This window comes from Monomorium pharaonis, chromosome 1, assembly GCF_013373865.1.
Source record: "Monomorium pharaonis isolate MP-MQ-018 chromosome 1, ASM1337386v2, whole genome shotgun sequence".
NCBI lineage: Eukaryota > Metazoa > Arthropoda > Insecta > Hymenoptera > Formicidae > Monomorium > Monomorium pharaonis.
In genome coordinates this window covers 3,838,345-3,865,670 of record NC_050467.1, presented here as the reverse complement: position 1 = coordinate 3,865,670, position 27,326 = coordinate 3,838,345, and the positions used below count along the sequence as shown (strand labels likewise).

The 27,326-nt window shown below is 35.2% G+C and overlaps 1 protein-coding gene and 1 long non-coding RNA gene across 3 annotated transcripts in view; one reads left to right on the top strand and one right to left on the bottom strand.

Moving 5' to 3' along the window:
• Positions 1-27,326, top strand: part of LOC105829835 (3-phosphoinositide-dependent protein kinase 1) — a 343,579-nt gene that overhangs the window by 187,090 nt on the left and 129,163 nt on the right. The gene's annotated exons all lie outside the window — the stretch shown is intronic.
• On the bottom strand, positions 21,899-26,181 carry LOC105836318. The gene is made up of 2 exons (XR_003626127.2): positions 22,406-26,181; positions 21,899-22,328 (listed from the first exon to the last, which is right to left on the bottom strand). It is a non-coding gene; the product is annotated as an uncharacterized LOC105836318 (long non-coding RNA).

The following is a 27,326-nucleotide window of genomic DNA, read 5'->3' as shown; positions in this document are numbered from 1 at the left end:
TCTGCGTGTGTGCTGCATTAGCGTGGTGTCCAGAGCGACGCGAGAAATATATAATATCCTGTCTATCGCGCGTATAGTGCGTCCATCCATCCTGTTTAAAAGTTTGCCGTGGTCGCCGGAAAATAAAGATCACCACTCGCGATACTGCTATTTTGAATCTCAGCTTTCGAATGTATTAATGAAGAACAGAAAGGGAATGGTTCGTCCTCCCTTTCAGATACTTTCGAATAATAGGGGACGTCGAGGGCGTTTCGTAGCCATTTTCGCGGCCGATAACCGCGATCTCGCGAGATCCTTCGACGATGTAACGACACCGGCGCAGCTTCGTCCGAGAACTGCGATCGCGAGAGAGACCTTGAAAGGCACGCGAGGAATCTAGCTGGATCTCTCTCTCTCTCTCTCTCTCTTTTTTTCTCTCGCCACATACACGGTCTCAGCAGTGAAGCGAACGCGCGCGGATTTCCTGCTCTCGTAAAGCAGAGCGACGATAAATCCGCGACGCGCTGCGATCAGTCGGTATTTCGAATTAACTAACGACCACGTGTGTCCAGTTTAATCGAAGGAATATATCTTCTTAGAAACCATATCTTTCGTTAATTTTGCCTGAAATTGTCTGATTCTCGAACGTTTTCGTGGAATATGAATAGAATCTTTAAAATATGGATCACTTTTTGATTATATGAGGACGAATAAGGATTTCTGGATCTGGAAGTGAGAAATCTAGACATATTGCACGAAGAAATACGTTTATTATTCATAGGTAGTCAATCACCTTTGAAAAATTTTCTGTGTGATACTAGAAAAACTACATAAGTCGAATCTTTTAAAGTCAAATCTGATCGATAGTCTGAAATTAAATAATTAACCCTTACAATTGCCGTTTTTGAAGTCACTGAACTAGGGGAAATCGTGGTGTTTTGATTTTCTCAAGAACCAGCATACCATCGGGTGAAGGAGAAGAAGAAGAAGAGGAAGAACTAACGACCAAGCCGGCCGCTCGTTAAAGTCTCGTGCCGCGCTCTCGCGAGAGAGCCGCGCTCGAAATAGCTCGCGGATTCCTTCACGCTCGCGCCCGCGCTCGCTCGCGCGCGTTTACGCAACCGACGCGGCGGCCCGCTCGAAAGAAAACGAGGAAATCAGAATTATCGGTGCGTTAAGATACAGGAACGGGCGCATTTTTCAGCGGAGAAACCTCCGCAGCCGGTTAGGCTTAAGTGGCGGTTGTACGCGTTTGTTCAAACCCGCGCGTGTTCCAATCTGCCATCGACATAGCATACTTTGTCTAATAATTGTTGGGATCTGAGCTGAAATCTAAATAAGAGATATATATATGCCGTGTTAACGTCATTATTTATACATTTGTACTGTTACGCCACATTTATACTATTCATCACTCACATTTACCGCATTACAAATTATAATGTTATAGAATTTACATATCTCGAGAGCGATAGATCAATTTTCTACACAGACATGACGAGAGATCCCAGCCGGGGAAAGGAATTAATTTTTCAGATATTTTCATTTTAATTCAACATTTCTAATCCGGGAGTTCTAGAAGTGGCATTGCAGGCCGGGCTAAAACCGAAAGTTTATCTGGACCGTACCTACGGCCGTACCATTTGTGACCACGGGATGTGGCCTTGCAAAACGTTGGACATGGTCATCGGGGAATTTTGAATGAATCTGCGGTTTCTCTTAGCACGATAAGCCTCTCGTTTTTCGTCCTTTCCGTCCGGCGTAAAGCTTGTGCGCGCCCGCACACGTACACTATGTGGTCTCGCGATAAGCGCGTCTGATAGCAGAAGAACGTATTGGCCGGATTTCTGGTCCCGCTGGAATTTCCAGAGATAGATTTTTCCGAATCTCCAGATCCCCTGAAACGCGCGCGCATATATGTTAGTAGATATGTAATCGATGAAAGAAGAAAAACAGCGCGTTTAGATCTCTAGTCATCACATTGATAAAGAAAAAGAGGATTAAATTTGGTTTTTCAAACGTGAGTTACTTTTCTTAATTTTTCGATAAAAAGCGTTTCCTTTTTGTATATCGTAAATAATCTGGATAGTTTTTTTTGCTTTTACGTTTTTTATCATTAAATGAACTATATTGTCTCTTTTTCTTTTCTCTATCGTTCTTTTCCTTTACTAAGATTATTTTTACACTAACTTTTAGACAATAACAAAAACGTATGTTATATTACATAATGCTTGATACAAATAAGTTATGTAATTGAGAAGGAAATATATTTTTATCTTATATAATGCTACTGGATTATATAATATAAGTTTCAAAACATCAAACTATGCATTCTTTAGAGGATGATTTTTGCATGATTCACTCGCATACCTATGCTGTAAACAGAACAAGAATGACACTCTTATACTTAAACAATTATTTTTAATGCTCAAGTTAGTATTAATAAATTTACATTATATCTTATTTATTAGTTATTTTGTTTTGTCGTTAGGCTATTATTACGGTTATTTCTTGTGTCAGTAAAATTTGACTTTTGCGAGAAAAAAATACGCTGAAATAATTTGCTTTGAGGATAAACATCTTCGTCACGACTAATTGCATGTATTCCGAATATCACTTTTGGTTTTTATTACAAAGTTATGGCCGTCCAGAGAATTTGCGGGCACGTTTGAAAACAGAAAGGACGACGTGAGAAGAGGGCGAATATTAGAAGGAACACACGCGTGTAAGCGAGGGTGTCGCGTAGTAATAGGAGCCGTGTTAGACGCCACCATTAGCGTGTCATTAGAGCGCCATTAGCGTGTCATTAGTGCACGATACCCGAAAACGAGGAACTACGCGAGCGTGTCTTCCGGCCGCTTAAAAAAAAAAAACGAAAACTTCGTTAGGGAGCAAAAAGCATATCGGTGCGGTTGCTTCAAATAAATCCTTACTATCGTGTCGAAACCTACTTCCGCTTTCGTGTGCCGGTTCATATAACCGTTACGCCGACTTCGACCAATCAAAATCAAATAACCGATCTTACATTAACGCACCGCTATCCTCTTTAAATGTCACGTTCTCGATTGCGTGATATTCCCCAGCTTGATTTCTACTTTATTGCGATATAGTTGCGATATAGATAATTATTTCCTACTTACAACTATCTGAGATTCCGTACATTCCTTACTGATTAGTAACAAAAAGTAAGCTGGAAATAGAATATATCGAGAGAAACATCGATCTCTTCGAATCTGCCGGCCTGAAGTTAATGCGTCGTATCCTTGAATGTTCCCCAACCTCAGCGCTTTTTTAGGATGTTCTCTCGCGGCTTCGCAGAAGCCGACGCCACTGATCTAGATTGCTTAATCTCGCGCAATCTAATGTAAACAGATAAGAGCGAGCGTTGTTTTACACAGCTCTCGCTTACGCAGCACGTAGGAATGTAATAGCGACGAGATGACAATCTCTCGTAAACACTCGATTGTTTGTCGTTTCGTGAAAAAGTCGGGCCAAGTCCGGTTGAGAGGTATTTTTATTTTATCAATTCGAGGGCTTCTCCCTCTCTCCTAATTCTAATTTTTTTTTTCATTGCCACCATAACGTTATTACTGTTACGATAAAACGCATGTTTATCTTATTCAACGATCACATTCTCATCACTTAGCTCATATCATAGCTTATTAACAACTAAATCATTCTTTCTAATCTAAAGTTTAATCTTATCATGTTTAATTCATGTTATCGTGAATCTTATTGTTACACCAAAAAAAAGTTGTTAATTTAACTAAATTTTTTAACTTTCTTAATTTCAAGTATATGATATTTATGTATCTCAGTCAAATTATGAGTCCTTGAATTGTATATGTATAGGTTCATAATTTATATGTTTGAGTTAAAAGCATAAATACTCGAACTGAAGAAATTTAAATCAAGTAGGAAAAATTCAAATTAAGAACTTTGTTTCTCAGTGTACTATGTATTCATGATTATGAAATGTAATTATTGACCGAGAGAGAGAGAGAGAGAGAGAGAGAGAGAGAGAGGAAACAAGGAGGCTCGTTCACATTCCAATAAATACTGTGGCCTATCTATTTATCTATCTGTCATCCGCCTTTGTCCACCTTTCGAAAGTGGACAGCCGCTTTCGAAAACGAGATTTCCGGCGTTCACCCAGCGTGCTTGCGGTCTGCGTGTGTTTCGTGTTCCTCGTGAGTTCTATGAATCAGCGCCCTGCTCGTTCCTGCGACATTTAAATTTCAGATCACGGGCTGCCCGTACGCCCGCAAACCTCCAGATTTCAGATTATACTGAACATACGGGGGCCTGTTGTTAAGTCGCGGGGTACTCGTGTCCACGCCGTCGATATATACGGCGACTTCAAACCCACCTACGTATAACATTATAATTTAAGAGCGTCGTAACGTCGTGAAGGAATTATTGCGCCGTGAGACGGCTGGGTTACTTGAGGAATTAAGGCGCAGGTTATTAAATTCTTAGCGTGTCTTATTTTCGATCTTTCCATATCTGTTGAAAACACGGTGAACGACTGGCGAGGAATTTTTTAGAGATAGCGTATTGAATTGTCGAAAATTTCTAGAAGTGTAATATTTAAGTACATATATTTCTTTTAATTATATATATATTTTTTTTCTCGCATTAATTTCTCGCGTTTTATATGCGAGATATTTATGCGAATCTGTATAACGAGCAAACGAATGCACTCTACACGCGTCTGGCCTGGATGATGCATGAGACATTCTAAGGCATCTGGAAAAATCCAGGTTGCTCCAATATTGACACACCCCGACCCTTTTAAGGGTCCGATTACGGCACTCGCATACCTACGCGCTCCGTACACAAACCGCCGTAATTTTTTTTATGTATTAATTGACTAATGTTATCTTTCCTCTCACTTCTCTCCGGCCCCCTTTCTCTTCTCTCTCTCTTTCTCCCCACCTGTCTCTCTTTTCTCTGCAAAGTTAAAAATTCTTTCAAGAAAATAAGACTTAACTTTTTCTAATTTTCTGAGAATGTTTAAGATGTATGTTTTAGAAAACTATTTAATATTATTTTATTTTGCAAGACATTGTGTAGCACACACTTGAATTCATACTTATAATTTGTGATATGCAGTGACTTTTGAGTATCCAAAGACGCGCCACAAAGGCGCATGATCCGTCACAAAGTTATGTCGCTTAAAGGATTATACTGTCCGATAAAGAATTATTCCTCTCGTGCGCGTAGAAACACTTGAATTTCACGGCGAAATAAAAAGTCGCATCCGACCGCGCGTTTACGGCACGGGGATGCAGCGGGAGGGTGAAACAAAAAGCGATTCACAAAGTCGCCGTCGCGTTTTACGTCGGCCGTGAAGATCGACGATGCGTCGCTGAATTTTTAGGATACTTCACCGCGGCACGTTTCCGTTTCCCCCCGGGCACGAGCTTGATCCGAAAGTGTGAAGAAACTTTAAGGTGCGAGATATTACGAGGTGATTTTACACCGCGACGCGACTGGAAATTCTCAGTGCGCCCTTTTACGACGAAGCATCGTCGGCGTCATTGTCATCGAGGACAGACGGCGAAAATGTGTCGGCCTCGTATCAGTGACATAAAAAACGCCGAGTCGCGATGATGCTCAATAGTCCTGATAAGCGATCTCACGCGTGGGACGTTCCCTGATAACAGCGTGTTATTGCACGTGCGCGTACACGTTGTATAGTTCTGACACAACCTGCTCGATATTTTTTTTTTTTTTACAGAACAGAGGCGCACTTTCCGAGCGAAATAGCCACGCGACCTCGTTATTTATTTAAATTATTTTTGTCAGCTATTTTGATTAAATAATTTGTTAAAGTATGACATTTATATCAATTCGTGTCAAAGTCGTATCTTTAGCGACGGTGCACTATCTAATCACACGTAATTTATTCAATTTTCAAAATGTCTGCCAATGCGTAAAAGAGAGAAAGAAAAGTAAATTTAATAGAGGGGAGGGGGAAGAGTGGTCGATAATAACATAAATACATGGATGTTTATTGTATTGATATAGATATATTATAATCCTGCTTAAGTGTTTTAAGATTAAAGTTTTCCAAGTCGCGTATACATGATAGCGTATGATAAGGATAAACATTTCCACTACGATCTCATCGACGACCGGTTTAACACGATTCCCGAGCGCCAGTTCAAATAAGCAATAAAAGATTGGTCGAGGATAAGCGCTGTTTGATTTATTTTTAGATATCGTATATTTACGATACTATTTTTAGAGTGATTATAAATTTTTCGTTATTTCAAGATGCCAGAAATTGCTAAAGCTTTTATGCCTATCTCTTTGCCATTAATAAAAGTTTCGAGACTTTTTGGAGAGGCCAATTATCAACTGTAATGTTCGCTTAAAAGTTTTAGAAAGTTACGATATATAATTTTTTTTTTTTCATCCAGAACAATAAGATTTGATTGGTTAATATTCGCAAATCAAAAAAGCTCTCTGACACAAGTTTCCTGAATTTAACTCGTCGATTTCGACTCGATTCTCCTTATATTTAATTCGCTTGTAAGTACGTTGCTGCTGTTGCTATTTTTCCAAGTGGCACTTTAACCTCCCCCCCACCTTCGGTCTTTTCCACGCGGCAAATCGCGGGGACACAGAAGTCGCAATTAGCCTTCGTTAAATTTAGCAGTGCTGACTTGCCGTTTTTTTTATTGCTCCGGACACGTGCGCGAAACAATACCTCACCGTTATTCTCCGATTGTTTCGCGTGCGTTTCGAAATTTTCCATGGCCTTCTCTTCCGTAAAGCCCGGGGCCCATTGTCGCACACGCCGCATTCGTCTCATTCGCGCGTCGTACGTGCGTCAATTCACTCCGTGGAGAGACACAAGCCTGTTATATGCGCCATGCATATGCATAAGCCCGATCGAGGATCCCAGCATGTTAATTCCGTTTTCGTGGTCACCGGGAAATCGACCTTAAGTGTCGCCGATTATGCGTGTTGCCGCATGAGTAGCACTCCGACCGACGCTTCCGTCAGAATTCAACTACAATACGATATCGATCTGTAATTGAACGATTGTTACACACAACACCGACATTGTGCTATCCTCTGATTAATTTGGATCTGTTGCTAATAGAGATGTAACCAAGATCTCTCGTGTTAAAGCTTAACGAAACATTACAGAAAGACCGATACAAGTTGTGTTTTTTTTTTCTATTTGATGAAATTATTGTTACTGATTGTTGATTGCTAGTTGGGAACTTAATGTGCCGTAGCGAAGGAATTAATTTGCCGCGTGAACGATGGAAAAAACGATGGAAACTCGAGGTTGAAAATATTATCTTGATCCTTCGTTATTTCGCAGAAATCAGCCACACGGCGCGACGCCTCGACTATCTCGCGTCATAGACATGGGTCAATCACAACCGAGCTGCGTGATTGATAAATCGAAAATATTATTTTCCACTTCACATTGTTTACGTCGATACATCCTCGCAGACAATGTCGCAGACATCATCGCGCGCATCTAAAATTACCAGCGGCATCATTAGTTAAAAGTTAATGTGATGTTTTTATTTGATGTTAATGTTTTGTGTAAATTTTATATTGTCGACGTATCTTTTTAAACAATAATCCCAGCAAACTTGAATTTTGAAGGCTGGACGTGAAGAGCTAATTGAATATCAAAAGATTTATTTATTTTAACGCAGTTTTCATATAGTTCCGGACGCGTCCAATAATTTTCTAAAGAGATCCAGTGATATAATTAGTTAAAACATTTTTTAAACAATTATTTTGCCCGAAAAACTTGAATTTTGAGGGCTAGACGTGAAATGCTAATCGAATGTCAACAGTTCTATTTATTTTAACGCAGTTTTCATATAGTTCTAAACGCGTACAATAGTTTTTTAAAAAGTTACGGTGTTATAATTAATTAAAACATTTTTTAAACAATTATTTTGCCCGGAAAACTTGAATTTTGAGGGCTAGACGTGAAATGCTAATCGAATGTCAACAGTTCTATTTATTTTAACGCAGTTTTCATATAGTTCTAAACGCGTACAATAGTTTTTTAAAAAGTTACGGTGTTATAATTAATTAAAACATTTTTTAAACAATTATTTTGCCCGAAAAACTTGAGTTTCTAAGGTTACACGTCAAGTGCTAATCGAATATCGACAGATCTATTTATTTTAACGTAATTCTCATATAGTTCGGGACGCGTACAATATGTTTTTATAGAGTTCAGGTGATATAATTAATTAAAACATTTTTTAAACAATTATTTTGCCCAAAAAACTTGAATTTCTGAGGCTACACGTCAAGTGCTAATCGAATATCGACAGATCTATTTATTTTAACGTAATTCTCATATAGTTTGGGACGCGTACAATATGTTTCTATAGAGTTCAGGTGATATAATTAATTAAAACATTTTTTAAACAATTATTTTGCCCAAAGAACTTGAATTTCTGAGGCTACATGTCAAGTGCTAATCGAATATCGACAGATCTATTTATTTTAACGCAATTCTCATATAGTTCGGGACGCGTACAATATGTTTCTATAAAGTTTAGGTGATATAATTAATTAGAACATTTTTTAAACAATTATTTTTCCCAAAAAACTTGAATTTCTGAGGCTACACGTCAAGTGCTAATCGAATATCGACAGATCTATTTATTTTAACGTAATTCTCATATAGTTCGGGACGCGTACAATATGTTTCTATAAAGTTCAGGTGATATAATTAATTAGAACATTTTTTAAACAATTATTTTGCCCAAAGAACTTGAATTTCTGAGGCTACACGTCAAGTGCTAATCGAATATCGACAGATCTATTTATTTTAACGCAATTCTCATATAGTTCGGGACGCGTACAATATGTTTCTATAAAGTTCAGGTGATATAATTAATTAAAACATTTTTTAAACAATTATTAGGTTCGAAAAACTTGAGTTTCTAAGGTTACACGTAAAGTGCTAATAGAATATCGAGAGATTTATTTATTTTAACGCAATTTTCATATAGTTCGGGACGCGTACAATATGTATCTATACAGTTTAGATGATATAATTAATTAGAACATTTTTTAAACAATTATTTTGCCCAAAAAACTTGAATTTCTGAGGCTACACGTCAAGTGCTAATCGAATATCGACAGATCTATTTATTTTAACGTAATTCTCATATAGTTCGGGACGCGTACAATATGTTTCTATAAAGTTCAGGTGATATAATTAACTAAAACATTTTATAAACAATTATTTTGCCCAAAGAACTTGAATTTCTGAGGCTACATGTCAAGTGCTAATCGAATATCGACAGATCTATTTATTTTAACGCAATTCTCATATAGTTCGGGACGCGTACAATATGTTTCTATAAAGTTTAGGTGATATAATTAATTAGAACATTTTTTAAACAATTATTTTGCCCAAAAAACTTGAATTTCTGAGGCTACACGTCAAGTGCTAATCGAATATCGACAGATCTATTTATTTTAACGTAATTCTCATATAGTTCGGGACGCGTACAATATGTTTCTATAAAGTTTAGGTGATATAATTAATTAGAACATTTTTTAAACAATTATTTTGCCCAAAAAACTTGAATTTCTGAGGCTACACGTCAAGTGCTAATCGAATATCGACAGATCTATTTATTTTAACGTAATTCTCATATAGTTCGGGACGCGTACAATATGTTTCTATAAAGTTTAGGTGATATAATTAATTAGAACATTTTTTAAACAATTATTTTGCCCAAAAAACTTGAATTTCTGAGGCTACACGTCAAGTGCTAATCGAATATCGACAGATCTATTTATTTTAACGTAATTCTCATATAGTTCGGGACGCGTACAATATGTTTCTATAAAGTTCAGGTGATATAATTAATTAGAACATTTTTTAAACAATTATTTTGCCCAAAGAACTTGAATTTCTGAGGCTACACGTCAAGTGCTAATCGAATATCGACAGATCTATTTATTTTAACGCAATTCTCATATAGTTCGGGACGCGTACAATATGTTTCTATAAAGTTCAGGTGATATAATTAATTAAAACATTTTTTAAACAATTATTAGGTTCGAAAAACTTGAGTTTCTAAGGTTACACGTAAAGTGCTAATAGAATATCGAGAGATTTATTTATTTTAACGCAATTTTCATATAGTTCGGGACGCGTACAATATGTATCTATACAGTTTAGATGATATAATTAATTAGAACATTTTTTAAACAATTATTTTGCCCAAAAAACTTGAATTTCTGAGGCTACACGTCAAGTGCTAATCGAATATCGACAGATCTATTTATTTTAACGTAATTCTCATATAGTTTGGGACGCGTACAATATGTTTCTATAGAGTTCAGGTGATATAATTAATTAAAACATTTTTTAAACAATTATTTTGCCCAAAGAACTTGAATTTCTGAGGCTACATGTCAAGTGCTAATCGAATATCGACAGATCTATTTATTTTAACGCAATTCTCATATAGTTCGGGACGCGTACAATATGTTTCTATAAAGTTTAGGTGATATAATTAATTAGAACATTTTTTAAACAATTATTTTTCCCAAAAAACTTGAATTTCTGAGGCTACACGTCAAGTGCTAATCGAATATCGACAGATCTATTTATTTTAACGTAATTCTCATATAGTTCGGGACGCGTACAATATGTTTCTATAAAGTTCAGGTGATATAATTAATTAGAACATTTTTTAAACAATTATTTTGCCCAAAGAACTTGAATTTCTGAGGCTACACGTCAAGTGCTAATCGAATATCGACAGATCTATTTATTTTAACGCAATTCTCATATAGTTCGGGACGCGTACAATATGTTTCTATAAAGTTCAGGTGATATAATTAATTAAAACATTTTTTAAACAATTATTAGGTTCGAAAAACTTGAGTTTCTAAGGTTACACGTAAAGTGCTAATAGAATATCGAGAGATTTATTTATTTTAACGCAATTTTCATATAGTTCGGGACGCGTACAATATGTATCTATACAGTTTAGATGATATAATTAATTAGAACATTTTTTAAACAATTATTTTGCCCAAAAAACTTGAATTTCTGAGGCTACACGTCAAGTGCTAATCGAATATCGACAGATCTATTTATTTTAACGTAATTCTCATATAGTTCGGGACGCGTACAATATGTTTCTATAAAGTTCAGGTGATATAATTAACTAAAACATTTTATAAACAATTATTTTGCCCAAAGAACTTGAATTTCTGAGGCTACATGTCAAGTGCTAATCGAATATCGACAGATCTATTTATTTTAACGCAATTCTCATATAGTTCGGGACGCGTACAATATGTTTCTATAAAGTTTAGGTGATATAATTAATTAGAACATTTTTTAAACAATTATTTTGCCCAAAAAACTTGAATTTCTGAGGCTACACGTCAAGTGCTAATCGAATATCGACAGATCTATTTATTTTAACGTAATTCTCATATAGTTCGGGACGCGTACAATATGTTTCTATAAAGTTTAGGTGATATAATTAATTAGAACATTTTTTAAACAATTATTTTGCCCAAAAAACTTGAATTTCTGAGGCTACACGTCAAGTGCTAATCGAATATCGACAGATCTATTTATTTTAACGTAATTCTCATATAGTTCGGGACGCGTACAATATGTTTCTATAAAGTTTAGGTGATATAATTAATTAGAACATTTTTTAAACAATTATTTTGCCCAAAAAACTTGAATTTCTGAGGCTACACGTCAAGTGCTAATCGAATATCGACAGATCTATTTATTTTAACGTAATTCTCATATAGTTCGGGACGCGTACAATATGTTTCTATAAAGTTCAGGTGATATAATTAATTAGAACATTTTTTAAACAATTATTTTGCCCAAAGAACTTGAATTTCTGAGGCTACACGTCAAGTGCTAATCGAATATCGACAGATCTATTTATTTTAACGCAATTCTCATATAGTTCGGGACGCGTACAATATGTTTCTATAAAGTTCAGGTGATATAATTAATTAAAACATTTTTTAAACAATTATTAGGTTCGAAAAACTTGAGTTTCTAAGGTTACACGTAAAGTGCTAATAGAATATCGAGAGATTTATTTATTTTAACGCAATTTTCATATAGTTCGGGACGCGTACAATATGTATCTATACAGTTTAGATGATATAATTAATTAGAACATTTTTTAAACAATTATTTTGCCCAAAAAACTTGAATTTCTGAGGCTACACGTCAAGTGCTAATCGAATATCGACAGATCTATTTATTTTAACGTAATTCTCATATAGTTCGGGACGCGTACAATATGTTTCTATAAAGTTCAGGTGATATAATTAACTAAAACATTTTATAAACAATTATTTTGCCCAAAAAACTTGAATTTCTAAGGCTACACGTCAAGTGCTAATCGAATATCGACAGATCTATTTATTTTAACGTAATTCTCATATAGTTCGGGACGCGTACAATATGTTTCTATAGAGTTCAGGTGTTATAATTAATTAGAACATTTTTTAAACAATTATTTTGCCCAAAAAACTTGAATTTCTGAGGCTACACGTCAAGTGCTAATCGAATATCGACAGATCTATTTATTTTAACGTAATTCTCATATAATTTGGGACGCGTACAATATGTTTCTATAAAGTTCAGGTGATATAATTAATTAGAACATTTTTTAAACAATTATTTTGCCCAAAGAACTTGAATTTCTGAGGCTACATGTCAAGTGCTAATCGAATATCGACAGATCTATTTATTTTAACGTAATTCTCATATAGTTCGGGACGCGTACAATATGTTTCTATAAAGTTCAGGTGATATAATTAACTAAAACATTTTTTAAACAATTATTTTGCCCGAAAAACTTGAGTTTCTACGGTTACACGTCAAGTGCTAATCGAATATCGACAGATCTATTTATTTTAACGCAATTCTCATATAGTTCGGGACGCGTACAATATGTTTCTATAAAGTTTAGGTGATATAATTAATTAGAACATTTTTTAAACAATTATTTTGCCCAAAAAACTTGAATTTCTGAGGCTACACGTCAAGTGCTAATCGAATATCGACAGATCTATTTATTTTAACGTAATTCTCATATAGTTCGGGACGCGTACAATATGTTTCTATAAAGTTTAGGTGATATAATTAATTAGAACATTTTTTAAACAATTATTTTGCCCAAAAAACTTGAATTTCTGAGGCTACACGTCAAGTGCTAATCGAATATCGACAGATCTATTTATTTTAACGTAATTCTCATATAGTTCGGGACGCGTACAATATGTTTCTATAAAGTTCAGGTGATATAATTAATTAGAACATTTTTTAAACAATTATTTTGCCCAAAGAACTTGAATTTCTGAGGCTACACGTCAAGTGCTAATCGAATATCGACAGATCTATTTATTTTAACGCAATTCTCATATAGTTCGGGACGCGTACAATATGTTTCTATAAAGTTCAGGTGATATAATTAATTAAAACATTTTTTAAACAATTATTAGGTTCGAAAAACTTGAGTTTCTAAGGTTACACGTAAAGTGCTAATAGAATATCGAGAGATTTATTTATTTTAACGCAATTTTCATATAGTTCGGGACGCGTACAATATGTATCTATACAGTTTAGATGATATAATTAATTAGAACATTTTTTAAACAATTATTTTGCCCAAAAAACTTGAATTTCTGAGGCTACACGTCAAGTGCTAATCGAATATCGACAGATCTATTTATTTTAACGTAATTCTCATATAGTTCGGGACGCGTACAATATGTTTCTATAAAGTTCAGGTGATATAATTAACTAAAACATTTTATAAACAATTATTTTGCCCAAAAAACTTGAATTTCTAAGGCTACACGTCAAGTGCTAATCGAATATCGACAGATCTATTTATTTTAACGTAATTCTCATATAGTTCGGGACGCGTACAATATGTTTCTATAGAGTTCAGGTGTTATAATTAATTAGAACATTTTTTAAACAATTATTTTGCCCAAAAAACTTGAATTTCTGAGGCTACACGTCAAGTGCTAATCGAATATCGACAGATCTATTTATTTTAACGTAATTCTCATATAGTTCGGGACGCGTACAATATGTTTCTATAAAGTTCAGGTGATATAATTAACTAAAACATTTTATAAACAATTATTTTGCCCAAAAAACTTGAATTTCTAAGGCTACACGTCAAGTGCTAATCGAATATCGACAGATCTATTTATTTTAACGTAATTCTCATATAGTTCGGGACGCGTACAATATGTTTCTATAGAGTTCAGGTGTTATAATTAATTAGAACATTTTTTAAACAATTATTTTGCCCAAAAAACTTGAATTTCTGAGGCTACACGTCAAGTGCTAATCGAATATCGACAGATCTATTTATTTTAACGTAATTCTCATATAGTTCGGGACGCGTACAATATGTTTCTATAAAGTTCAGGTGATATAATTAACTAAAACATTTTTTAAACAATTATTTTGCCCGAAAAACTTGAGTTTCTAAGGTTACACGTCAAGTGCTAATCGAATATCGACAGATCTATTTATTTTAACGTAATTCTCATATAGTTCGGGACGCGTACAATATGTTTCTATAGAGTTCAGGTGATATAATTAATTAAAACATTTTTTAAACAATTATTTTGCCCAAAAAACTTGAATTTCTGAGGCTACACGTCAAGTGCTAATCGAATATCGACAGATCTATTTATTTTAACGTAATTCTCATATAGTTTGGGACGCGTACAATATGTTTCTATAGAGTTCAGGTGATATAATTAATTAAAACATTTTTTAAACAATTATTTTGCCCAAAGAACTTGAATTTCTGAGGCTACATGTCAAGTGCTAATCGAATATCGACAGATCTATTTATTTTAACGCAATTCTCATATAGTTCGGGACGCGTACAATATGTTTCTATAAAGTTTAGGTGATATAATTAATTAGAACATTTTTTAAACAATTATTTTGCCCAAAAAACTTGAATTTCTGAGGCTACACGTCAAGTGCTAATCGAATATCGACAGATCTATTTATTTTAACGTAATTCTCATATAGTTCGGGACGCGTACAATATGTTTCTATAAAGTTCAGGTGATATAATTAATTAGAACATTTTTTAAACAATTATTTTGCCCAAAGAACTTGAATTTCTGAGGCTACACGTCAAGTGCTAATCGAATATCGACAGATCTATTTATTTTAACGCAATTCTCATATAGTTCGGGACGCGTACAATATGTTTCTATAAAGTTCAGGTGATATAATTAATTAAAACATTTTTTAAACAATTATTAGGTTCGAAAAACTTGAGTTTCTAAGGTTACACGTAAAGTGCTAATAGAATATCGAGAGATTTATTTATTTTAACGCAATTTTCATATAGTTCGGGACGCGTACAATATGTATCTATACAGTTTAGATGATATAATTAATTAGAACATTTTTTAAACAATTATTTTGCCCAAAAAACTTGAATTTCTGAGGCTACACGTCAAGTGCTAATCGAATATCGACAGATCTATTTATTTTAACGTAATTCTCATATAGTTCGGGACGCGTACAATATGTTTCTATAAAGTTCAGGTGATATAATTAACTAAAACATTTTATAAACAATTATTTTGCCCAAAGAACTTGAATTTCTGAGGCTACATGTCAAGTGCTAATCGAATATCGACAGATCTATTTATTTTAACGCAATTCTCATATAGTTCGGGACGCGTACAATATGTTTCTATAAAGTTTAGGTGATATAATTAATTAGAACATTTTTTAAACAATTATTTTGCCCAAAAAACTTGAATTTCTGAGGCTACACGTCAAGTGCTAATCGAATATCGACAGATCTATTTATTTTAACGTAATTCTCATATAGTTCGGGACGCGTACAATATGTTTCTATAGAGTTCAGGTGTTATAATTAATTAGAACATTTTTTAAACAATTATTTTGCCCAAAAAACTTGAATTTCTGAGGCTACACGTCAAGTGCTAATCGAATATCGACAGATCTATTTATTTTAACGTAATTCTCATATAGTTCGGGACGCGTACAATATGTTTCTATAAAGTTCAGGTGATATAATTAACTAAAACATTTTTTAAACAATTATTTTGCCCGAAAAACTTGAGTTTCTAAGGTTACACGTCAAGTGCTAATCGAATATCGACAGATCTATTTATTTTAACGTAATTCTCATATAGTTCGGGACGCGTACAATATGTTTCTATAGAGTTCAGGTGGTATAATTAATTAAAACATTTTTTAAACAATTATTTTGCCCGAAAAACTTGAATTTCTAAGGCTACACGTCAAGTGCTAATCGAATATCGACAGATCTATTTATTTTAACGTAATTCTCATATAGTTCGGGACGCGTACAATATGTTTCTATAAAGTTCAGGTGATATAATTAACTAAAACATTTTTTAAACAATTATTTTGCCCGAAAAACTTGAATTTCTAAGGCTACACGTCAAGTGCTAATCGAATATCGACAGATCTATTTATTTTAACGTAATTCTCATATAGTTTGGGACGCGTACAATATGTTTCTATAAAGTTCAGGTGATATAATTAATTAGAACATTTTTTAAACAATTATTTTGCCCAAAGAACTTGAATTTCTGAGGCTACATGTCAAGTGCTAATCGAATATCGACAGATCTATTTATTTTAACGTAATTCTCATATAGTTCGGGACGCGTACAATATGTTTCTATAAAGTTCAGGTGATATAATTAACTAAAACATTTTTTAAACAATTATTTTGCCCGAAAAACTTGAGTTTTTAAGGCTACACGTCAAGTGCTAATCGAATATCGACAGATCTATTTATTTTAACGTAATTCTCATATAGTTCGGGACGCGTACAATATGTTTCTATAGAGTTCAGGTGATATAATTAATTAAAACATTTTTTAAACAATTATTTTGCCCGAAAAACTTGAATTTCTAAGGCTACACGTCAAGTGCTAATCGAATATCGACAGATCTATTTATTTTAACGCAATTCTCATATAGTTCGGGACGCGTACAATATGTTTCTATAAAGTTTAGGTGATATAATTAATTAGAACATTTTTTAAACAATTATTTTGCCCAAAAAACTTGAATTTCTGAGGCTACACGTCAAGTGCTAATCGAATATCGACAGATCTATTTATTTTAACGTAATTCTCATATAGTTCGGGACGCGTACAATATGTTTCTATAAAGTTTAGGTGATATAATTAACTAAAACATTTTTTAAATAATTATTTTGCCCGAAAAACTTGAATTTCTAAGGCTACACGTCAAGTGCTAATCGAATATCGACAGATCTATTTATTTTAACGCAATTCTTATATAGTTCGGGACGCGTACAATATGTTTCTATAAAGTTTAGGTGATATAATTAATTAGAACATTTTTTAAACAATTATTTTGCCCAAAAAACTTGAATTTCTGAGGCTACACGTCAAGTGCTAATCGAATATCGACAGATCTATTTATTTTAACGCAATTCTTATATAGTTCGGGACGCGTACAATATGTTTCTATAAAGTTTAGGTGATATAATTAATTAGAACATTTTTTAAACAATTATTTTGCCCAAAAAACTTGAATTTCTGAGGCTACACGTCAAGTGCTAATCGAATATCGACAGATCTATTTATTTTAACGCAATTCTCATATAGTTCGGGACGCGTACAATATGTTTCTATAAAGTTTAGGTGATATAATTAATTAGAACATTTTTTAAACAATTATTTTGCCCAAAAAACTTGAATTTCTGAGGCTACACGTCAAGTGCTAATCGAATATCGACAGATCTATTTATTTTAACGTAATTCTCATATAGTTCGGGACGCGTACAATATGTTTCTATAGAGTTCAGGTGTTATAATTAATTAGAACATTTTTTAAACAATTATTTTGCCCAAAAAACTTGAATTTCTGAGGCTACACGTCAAGTGCTAATCGAATATCGACAGATCTATTTATTTTAACGTAATTCTCATATAGTTCGGGACGCGTACAATATGTTTCTATAAAGTTCAGGTGATATAATTAACTAAAACATTTTTTAAACAATTATTTTGCCCGAAAAACTTGAGTTTCTAAGGTTACACGTCAAGTGCTAATCGAATATCGACAGATCTATTTATTTTAACGTAATTCTCATATAGTTCGGGACGCGTACAATATGTTTCTATAGAGTTCAGGTGGTATAATTAATTAAAACATTTTTTAAACAATTATTTTGCCCGAAAAACTTGAATTTCTAAGGCTACACGTCAAGTGCTAATCGAATATCGACAGATCTATTTATTTTAACGTAATTCTCATATAGTTCGGGACGCGTACAATATGTTTCTATAAAGTTCAGGTGATATAATTAACTAAAACATTTTTTAAACAATTATTTTGCCCGAAAAACTTGAATTTCTAAGGCTACACGTCAAGTGCTAATCGAATATCGACAGATCTATTTATTTTAACGTAATTCTCATATAGTTTGGGACGCGTACAATATGTTTCTATAAAGTTCAGGTGATATAATTAATTAGAACATTTTTTAAACAATTATTTTGCCCAAAGAACTTGAATTTCTGAGGCTACATGTCAAGTGCTAATCGAATATCGACAGATCTATTTATTTTAACGTAATTCTCATATAGTTCGGGACGCGTACAATATGTTTCTATAAAGTTCAGGTGATATAATTAACTAAAACATTTTTTAAACAATTATTTTGCCCGAAAAACTTGAGTTTTTAAGGCTACACGTCAAGTGCTAATCGAATATCGACAGATCTATTTATTTTAACGTAATTCTCATATAGTTCGGGACGCGTACAATATGTTTCTATAGAGTTCAGGTGATATAATTAATTAAAACATTTTTTAAACAATTATTTTGCCCGAAAAACTTGAATTTCTAAGGCTACACGTCAAGTGCTAATCGAATATCGACAGATCTATTTATTTTAACGCAATTCTCATATAGTTCGGGACGCGTACAATATGTTTCTATAAAGTTTAGGTGATATAATTAATTAGAACATTTTTTAAACAATTATTTTGCCCAAAAAACTTGAATTTCTGAGGCTACACGTCAAGTGCTAATCGAATATCGACAGATCTATTTATTTTAACGTAATTCTCATATAGTTCGGGACGCGTACAATATGTTTCTATAAAGTTTAGGTGATATAATTAACTAAAACATTTTTTAAATAATTATTTTGCCCGAAAAACTTGAATTTCTAAGGCTACACGTCAAGTGCTAATCGAATATCGACAGATCTATTTATTTTAACGCAATTCTTATATAGTTCGGGACGCGTACAATATGTTTCTATAAAGTTTAGGTGATATAATTAATTAGAACATTTTTTAAACAATTATTTTGCCCAAAAAACTTGAATTTCTGAGGCTACACGTCAAGTGCTAATCGAATATCGACAGATCTATTTATTTTAACGTAATTCTCATATAGTTCGGGACGCGTACAATATGTTTCTATAGAGTTCAGGTGATATAATTAATTAGAACATTTTTTAAACAATTATTTTGCCTGAAAAACTTGAATTTTTAAGGCTTGACGTAAAGTGCTAATCGAATATCGACAGATCTATTCATTTTAACGCAATTCTCATATAGTTTCGGACGCGTACAATAAGTTTCTAAGAAGTTCCGGTAATATAATTAATTAAAACATTTGTTAAACAATTATTTTACCCGAAAAACTTGAATTTTGAAAGCTGGACGTGAAGTGCTTATTGAATATCGACAGATTTATTTATTTTAACGCAGTTTTCATATAGTTCCGGACGTGTACAATAATTTTTTAAAGAGTTCGCCAGAAAGTGAAAGTTTTGAAAATTGATTGAAAATTAACAGGTAACATTACATATAATATATTATAATTTTTAATTTATTTAAAGGGGATTAAGTATGGAGTGAAAGTATGTAAGAGTTATATTAAGAAACATGAAAATATAATATAATTGCTAATTTGTGTTTAGAGAGAGAGAGAGAGGGGCGTAGGGTGGAGAGTGGGAGAGCGTGAGAGATAAAGACGAGGATTAAATAAGAAAGTAAAATGTAAGAGTAATATTGAACAACATGAAAATAATATAATTAATATCATTAATAATATAATTAGTAATTTAAAGAGGGGGAGAAGGAGCGTGAGATAGAGAAGGGCATTAAATATGATAAAGTGTGTGAGAGTAATATTACAGAAGAAAAAAAAGTGCAATGTTCAATATAAAAATGCTAAGTGGCGCGCGCGAAGCGCGCGTATTGTTGTGTTCTAGTATTAATGTAAAATTGATTTAATATTGAATATTGTGTTGATTTTTCAACGATTTTCCCAAAGGACAACGTGTGAAGTGAATCGATTTTAGTTTCTTTCAGTGGCAAGCAAAAACAGTATGGCTTTTTGTAATTTTTGAGCTACTAAATCTGATACTGATCTTCAAAAGATTTTATAATAATTTATGATTCATCGGGGAATCATTAGCATAAAGCTAGTAGGACTTCTTGTCGCAACTTTTTGGTAAATTAACTTATTAGATAAATATGTGTCTGTCTTTTTTTATTTAATAAGAAAATTGAAGATATACACATGCTTACCTGGTAAGTTTATCAAGAAGTTGGAACAACCGACTCTTAAACATTTAGTACCATAAACTGTTTAGTTTTACGAACATATCATTATAATTCGTGTATTCTCCCTAGGAACATAATAATCCCAAATAATTCACATTCTATATTTAATTAAAAAAAAAATTATAAAAATGGAAGTCGCTGGAAAGTCGAAAGTCGTTGCGTACGATAACTGAATAGTGATTGACTCTGGACCTATATCAATTTTGGAAATATGTAAAAATGATTTCTGCACTCGTATAAAAACTAAAATTCTTCTCAATCGAATGATCCATAATTGTGGAGCTCGCATGAATTAAACAGAGGACTGTAGTGACGAGTGATGCGAGCGGGAAGTATCGTTGCTAGGATCGAGGAAGATTAACAAAGTACACGGTGATGTGGTCGGGGGCATACTCCGGTTCGGATTTAAAGCTTCCTTTTGCGATGGTTAGCAAGTAGAGAATGGCGCGCCGGTAGGTATCGGCGCCGTTCAACAGGTGGTTCGCGATTGTCATCACACATGTGCGGATTAACCACCTCTTTCTCTCTCTCTCTCTCTCTCTCTCTCTCACTCTCTTTCTCTCTTTCGCTTCTTCATCCTGTCTTGTTTTCCGAGTGTGCTCGCGATCGCGTAAGTGTGTTGATACACACACATCACACATCACACATACGCTTACGTACGTTAGCGCTCTCGCGTGAGCGCATGTGTTTTCACAGACGCACGAAGAAACGAAAAGGGAGCACCGTAGTGAAGAGAGGAAGAGGAGAGGAGCGCAGTGTGTTTGCGGTGCGGAGGAGGCGAGAGCATATGTTAGGTTCGGAATGTAAGTGCATTCAAGAGGTCCTCGCCTTTTCGCCGCGTCATTGGACACCAGTTGCGCGAAACGCCTGCCGCGGCGTCAACCGCGTTGTTGGAAACGACCGCGTGACAGTAACGATCTCTGAATACGGCGAGAAAATTTGGTGAGATAGAACGCGCGGTGTCATGTCGCATGAAATATCGTTGTCGGGAGACCACATCGCCCGTGCGAAATTCTCTTCCGCACGTGGAAACGCTTCTATCCCTGAAAAGGGTTTGATGTATGCATCAGGCGCTCTCTCTCTCTCTCTCTCTCTCTCTCTCTCTCTCTCTCTCTCTCTCTCTTTCTCTTTCTTATACCTTTAATTAATTATATGACGTCATCTTCCTCGGAACGAGTGAAGGAAAAAAAGGAAAAAAAAAGGAACAGAAACAAGAAAACGAGTATTCAGCTTTTAGAATAAAAATCCCAAGTCTGTATTTTAAAATAAATTTGTTGCTTATGTTACATAGGAATGATACAGAGTTGTTAAATAATAATAATACGATATTGTGACGAGTACCTTGGTAATACTTTATAATATAAATGCCGATCTCTTGCACTTCCTCGGAACGAATAGACTGCAATGTACAATCGTTGTCGGAGACTCCAATATCCGCAGCCGAATCCCGAGAGAATACACGTATGCCGTCGACGAAGAAAAACTTTCCGATTTCAAAGTTATACGCGCTCGATCGTCTCGCGTTCTCTCCAAGAAATACGAATATCCGAGAAGCGGCGGAGCGAACGAATGCTCTTGGTAATTATGAGGCGTTTTCACCCCCTCGCCTCGGCGGCGGAGGCGGAAGACAGTGGTAATCGATCGAGAAGTGGAGACGTGTCCTTTGCGGAAAAACGACTCCAGATAATCGATTTCAATTAGCGAAACTACCGTACCGGCGAACATTCCTCGCAAGTACCTTTTGCATCGAAGGGCTTGGAGGTCCTCCACTCCCTGGCTCTTCCTTCCCCAACCCCTTTCCCTGGCGCCGGAACTTTTTATCGCGCGCGCCGTCGTGTCGTCCGTCGATTTTAATTGGCGAAATTCCCTGAATGCTTCCACGATGGCCGCGACTCGTCGTCGCGTCGCGCGTTTGTCTTCCTCTTTGCCCGTGACTCCCCAAAATTTCGTTGAAATCGAAACTAATCGAGAACGTTTGTCAATTCTAAGGTACGTCCTTCCCTTTGGCCATAAAATGACATTGCTAGCTTTCGATGTCGAGCGGATGGACCGAAACCTGTAAAAGCATCGTTTGTATAAGCGGCATTGTTATGCTCATTTTTATTAATTATTCATTTTATTTTAAATGTTTGCAAAATTTTTTTAGCGAAAGAAAAGAGTCCGATAGTCAATTTGCTAATCGAAAACAATGCCACATGTTTACGATGATAAAAATGATCACTTTATATTTTTTATTATTTTTGTTGCAAGACATATGCATTTGTAAAATATATTTCATTCACTGAAAAAAAAGAATATTTGAGTTAAATTTTAACATAAGATTTCTTGAGATTTTTATTGTCGCCGGCGCATCGAAATTGTTCCTGTCTTTCAAATATTTATCATCTGAGACACTTTACACAATTTCTGTCGGGCGTCGAAGGAGTTGGCTTTGTTCCAGAGCGCTGAACAAATATTTCTATCTGTCTATTCATCTATTTAACATAACTTTATTTCACTGATCGCGCGACTCATCGTGGAACTACGATTTATCAGGCTGCAAAGTTCAAGAACAAATTGGTCTCTTGTTGAAAGAATCAATCGATGCTTCCTAAAAAATTCGCTTTGAGAGCATCGATGACCGATAAGTAATTCGCGACCCGCGGGTCATAGCATCGGATATTTTTATTTTTTTTTGCAACACTCTGTTTGATCTTTAATAATGCACGGAGTCGCGCCGCGCTGATCAGTTTCTCGATTACGCCCGAGAGAAATGGCTGGGAGGAACGAGTTAACCGAGACGAGGCAAACAATCGCGCACAGCGCGAGCACAGTGTGAACTTTCCCCTCGTAAAGTAGATTAAACATAGTTAATAATGGACTACGAAGCTTTTTATCGCGAATCCTTTGTCTGTTACACTTTCTTTTTGCCGATTTTTTATCATGGTAAGATTTTCGTATAATTACTTATAATGCGCATATATTTTTGCACAAATATGTCACAAAAAGTTGTAATATTTCTTTTTTTATAAAGAGAGCACTATTTCCCCCCCTTTCTATTCATCTTATTTAAACCTGATATAACTTAAATTTGATAGAAGCGTAATTTTATTAATTGACTTTAGAAGTCAAAGTCGAATATCTTTTAGAGTTAGTCAATGGATGATAAATACATTAAAAATCAGGCAATAAATACTTCCTTAATCTGCAAATTATTGAATGTATAAATACATTAATTAAAATGAATGAAGTTTCCAGTCTGCGATAACGCTTCTTTTGCGGAATATCTTCTTATCTCAGTCTCTCTCTCTCTCTGTCTTCCTCTCATTCACTCTTTCTTTTTCTTTCGTTTTCATGGATAAAGTCCGAGAATAAGAGAGAAAATCTTCCACGTGCTCAATGCTCCTCCGAGCTTGATAAACCCGCCGTGTAATTGCCACCATGAGGCTTTCCTTTAAGACCGGTCAGTAATCGATTCGTGAACAGAGGGTGAGACATCCGACGAAAGCCATCGGCAAATCCGATCAATGCGAGTTATACGTCGCTGCTAAGACTTCTCAATACACAGGGAAAAATCAATGATTTTTATTGCTCGGTGCAGACGGCGGAAATAAGCGCACGACTGAACAGTTGATTCAAGAGAGAGACCGAAAGTGGTACGTTTATCGTGCTTCGAAAATCGCGTCACGTATATATGGCGAAACCTATGCTCTTTTGAACGAGTGCTTCTTTGCTAACCATCGAAATCTATTTTCATATATCAAGTTTTTTTCACAAAGATATTTTTATTAGTATAGCATTATTTATACGTAAACATTTTTCTGTTATATTTATGTAATAATAAATGTGGAATCTTAATAGGAAAATTGATTTATCGTTTTAACACACTTCTTTAATAAACTTGAAGAAAAGTTTTTATTTGTAAGTTGAAAAATTATATATTTTCTTAAAGACACTTGTGTTTGTCACATCCTATTAATATCGTGTTGCGTCCTCACGGATTGGATACAACTGAGGCGACTTAATGACTCACGCACGTACTAGACACTTTCTAATATAAACACGATGACGTCGTGTATTATCGACTTATCATAAACAAAGTTTCTCGGGAAAAAGGTTCGAGATGGCTTCGCGGAAGGTGCGCATAGGAGAAGTTACGATTGCGGTTTTATGCGCGCTTCGCTCTAAAAGCGCAGGTTCGCGAGAAGTGTTTTGAAGTCCGTGTCTTTCCGACGAAACCGCGGAAAAACAGAGTCCAGGATAAATAAACGCGAACGATGCATATTCGTTGCACGATCGCGTACGAAGCGAGAGAATCTGTTTACCAAGACGTTCCTCGGCTGCCAGAAAAATCGATGGTCATTAAAATGCGAGAAAAACATCTCTAAATCCTCGGAACTCATAAAATTCTAATGTCAACTATATATTCTTAGACTTGTTTAAGGAGGAAAAAAAATTGCATTCACCTATTGGTTTCATTTTCCCTAATTACTTTTTCTATTGTTAATAATTAAAAGTAATCATTTTAACAGTTTTTTAATTATAAACGAGATAAGTTTTTTTTCTCGTATATCGAAAGTTTCGGGGAAAAAAAAACTGGAGCTCAATATCTTTAAAACTTTCCGTCAATTCAATTCTGAGTATACGCGAGAGGTGTGAGATACAACAGGTTTTAATTCTACGAACGCGAAGTCGCCGTCAATGCCAGGGGGAACGAAAGCGTTTACCGTTATTCCGCTTCCAGGACCTCGCGTCGGCTTGATCCTGACGGTCGACCTTTGCAGGATGTCTATATACATACGTATGTAAAAGGAGCCCCGTTCGTTCTTGCTTGCGCAAAACGCAGCCTAACGGAACTACCGGCAAAAGTTTTGTTGGTCGATCGTGCGCATTCTTCGGCTCCGAGAACGTTTCAAGGACTCGCTTTTAACAGTGTGCATATACTTTACGAAACTCTCATTCAATGAATCATGCGCCACGGTACCGCAGCTTTGTGGTATTTCTGTAGAAAACGCGCTTATGTCACGTCGAAGGAAACCGCTATCGGTGCAATAATATTTTTCGCGCCGTTAGTCTCTATTTCTCTCTTGCCCCGTGAACCTCAGTATCTTGGCTATTAGGAATCCAACGAGTGTTTGCGTTTCCTTTCGAGGAAAGCAAAGCTTTCGATCGCTATCGATGTTTAGCGCCTCGAGTGGCTGTCGCCAAAAAAAAAAAGGAAATTTAATCGCGCTCCATGACGCAACGGTACGCCACTTATATTCACTTATCGTTCCCGAGATAATGCATACCAATTAAGCAAAATTATATCTACGTTATTTTTTACATATTTCTGGCGCCCGATTACATGCACGCGTGATTGCATCAACTTGATTACGTAATTAGGCATTACTTTTGTATCGGAGAGGCAATGGAATGGAAGGTGAGGCGCGTTAGGAAGAGTAAAACCGCAACATATAGCGCGAAACAATTTTCACGACAATATAATTCAAATGTACGTGACGGCGGCGGTAGGTTAACCGCGCTTTATGCGCTTAGAGTGCAATCGTTTAGTGTTAACTGTCACGTATTCGGGGGGGGGGAGGGGGGGACGTCGGGAAGCGCCAGTAAATTCTCAACATTGTTGCCAAGGTTTTTGCAGCGATCTCTCGATAACGATCGACCGATCGTATTTTCCCACGAGGAATCCGATTTCTTTCTCTGCCTCGGCGGGTTCTTTCGCAAAGGTCGTCCGTCGGCCCGCGAGATCCTGAGAGAAGTAGGTCGATGATCCTTGAGGATGGAGTTTCTTCACGCTAACCGCGTGTAAGAAAATTTTGCGCACAAATCACGAATAAATCACGTGAATACGCGATGGCGTTCCACGGGAATATTCGTGTGTCGTGCGCCTGTTGTTCCACGCTGTTGCAAACACCGTCCGTTTCCAGGAACATGATTATTTTCAGGTATGCTCGAAAGGAGTGGCTTACTTAATCTGCCAGCGATAGTGTAGTAGAAGTTTATTTATATATTTAGCTATGTGCGGAGAGAGTACATAACGCGATACGTGCTATCGATGTATATGTTCAGATAGATGATAGATCTTAGATAAGATTGCCTAAGTCTAATGCATGATTTTGACCCTGGGAAAGTCCGCGCGGATATAACTATTTTTCATACGAAAAATTCTTATCAATCGTATCCAACAACAATAGGAGAACATTGACCGATATGTGAAAATTAATTCAAGATGCATTTTGAAGATCTTGATGTCTCTTGTGTTTAAATTTATTCGGTGCGCAGCTTGACGAATTTGATAAGGTAATATATAAAATCACCCAAGGACTATCAATACTAAGAGATCCAGCTGTGACCGAATGAGATTATCTTTAATTAATTGTGATCGCATTCAATCTTGTACACCTAAAAAAATTTTGGGTGCTGATATAGACAGATTTCTTGGTATCACAACCAAAATGTATCGCTAATTTTTGTATCCGCTAGAATTTTGGCTGTCGCGTATAAAATTTGAAAATTCTGCTTCAGCTAGATTGATTAGGTGCAATACATATCACGGTATTTGTTAATTACTTATCTATCTCAGCTAACTTTTATACACATATAATTTTTGTTGCAAGATCATTTTTTGGGAGAGGCGATGGAATGTGTTTTTTTTCTTGTACTTTTTTATTCGTTCGTGC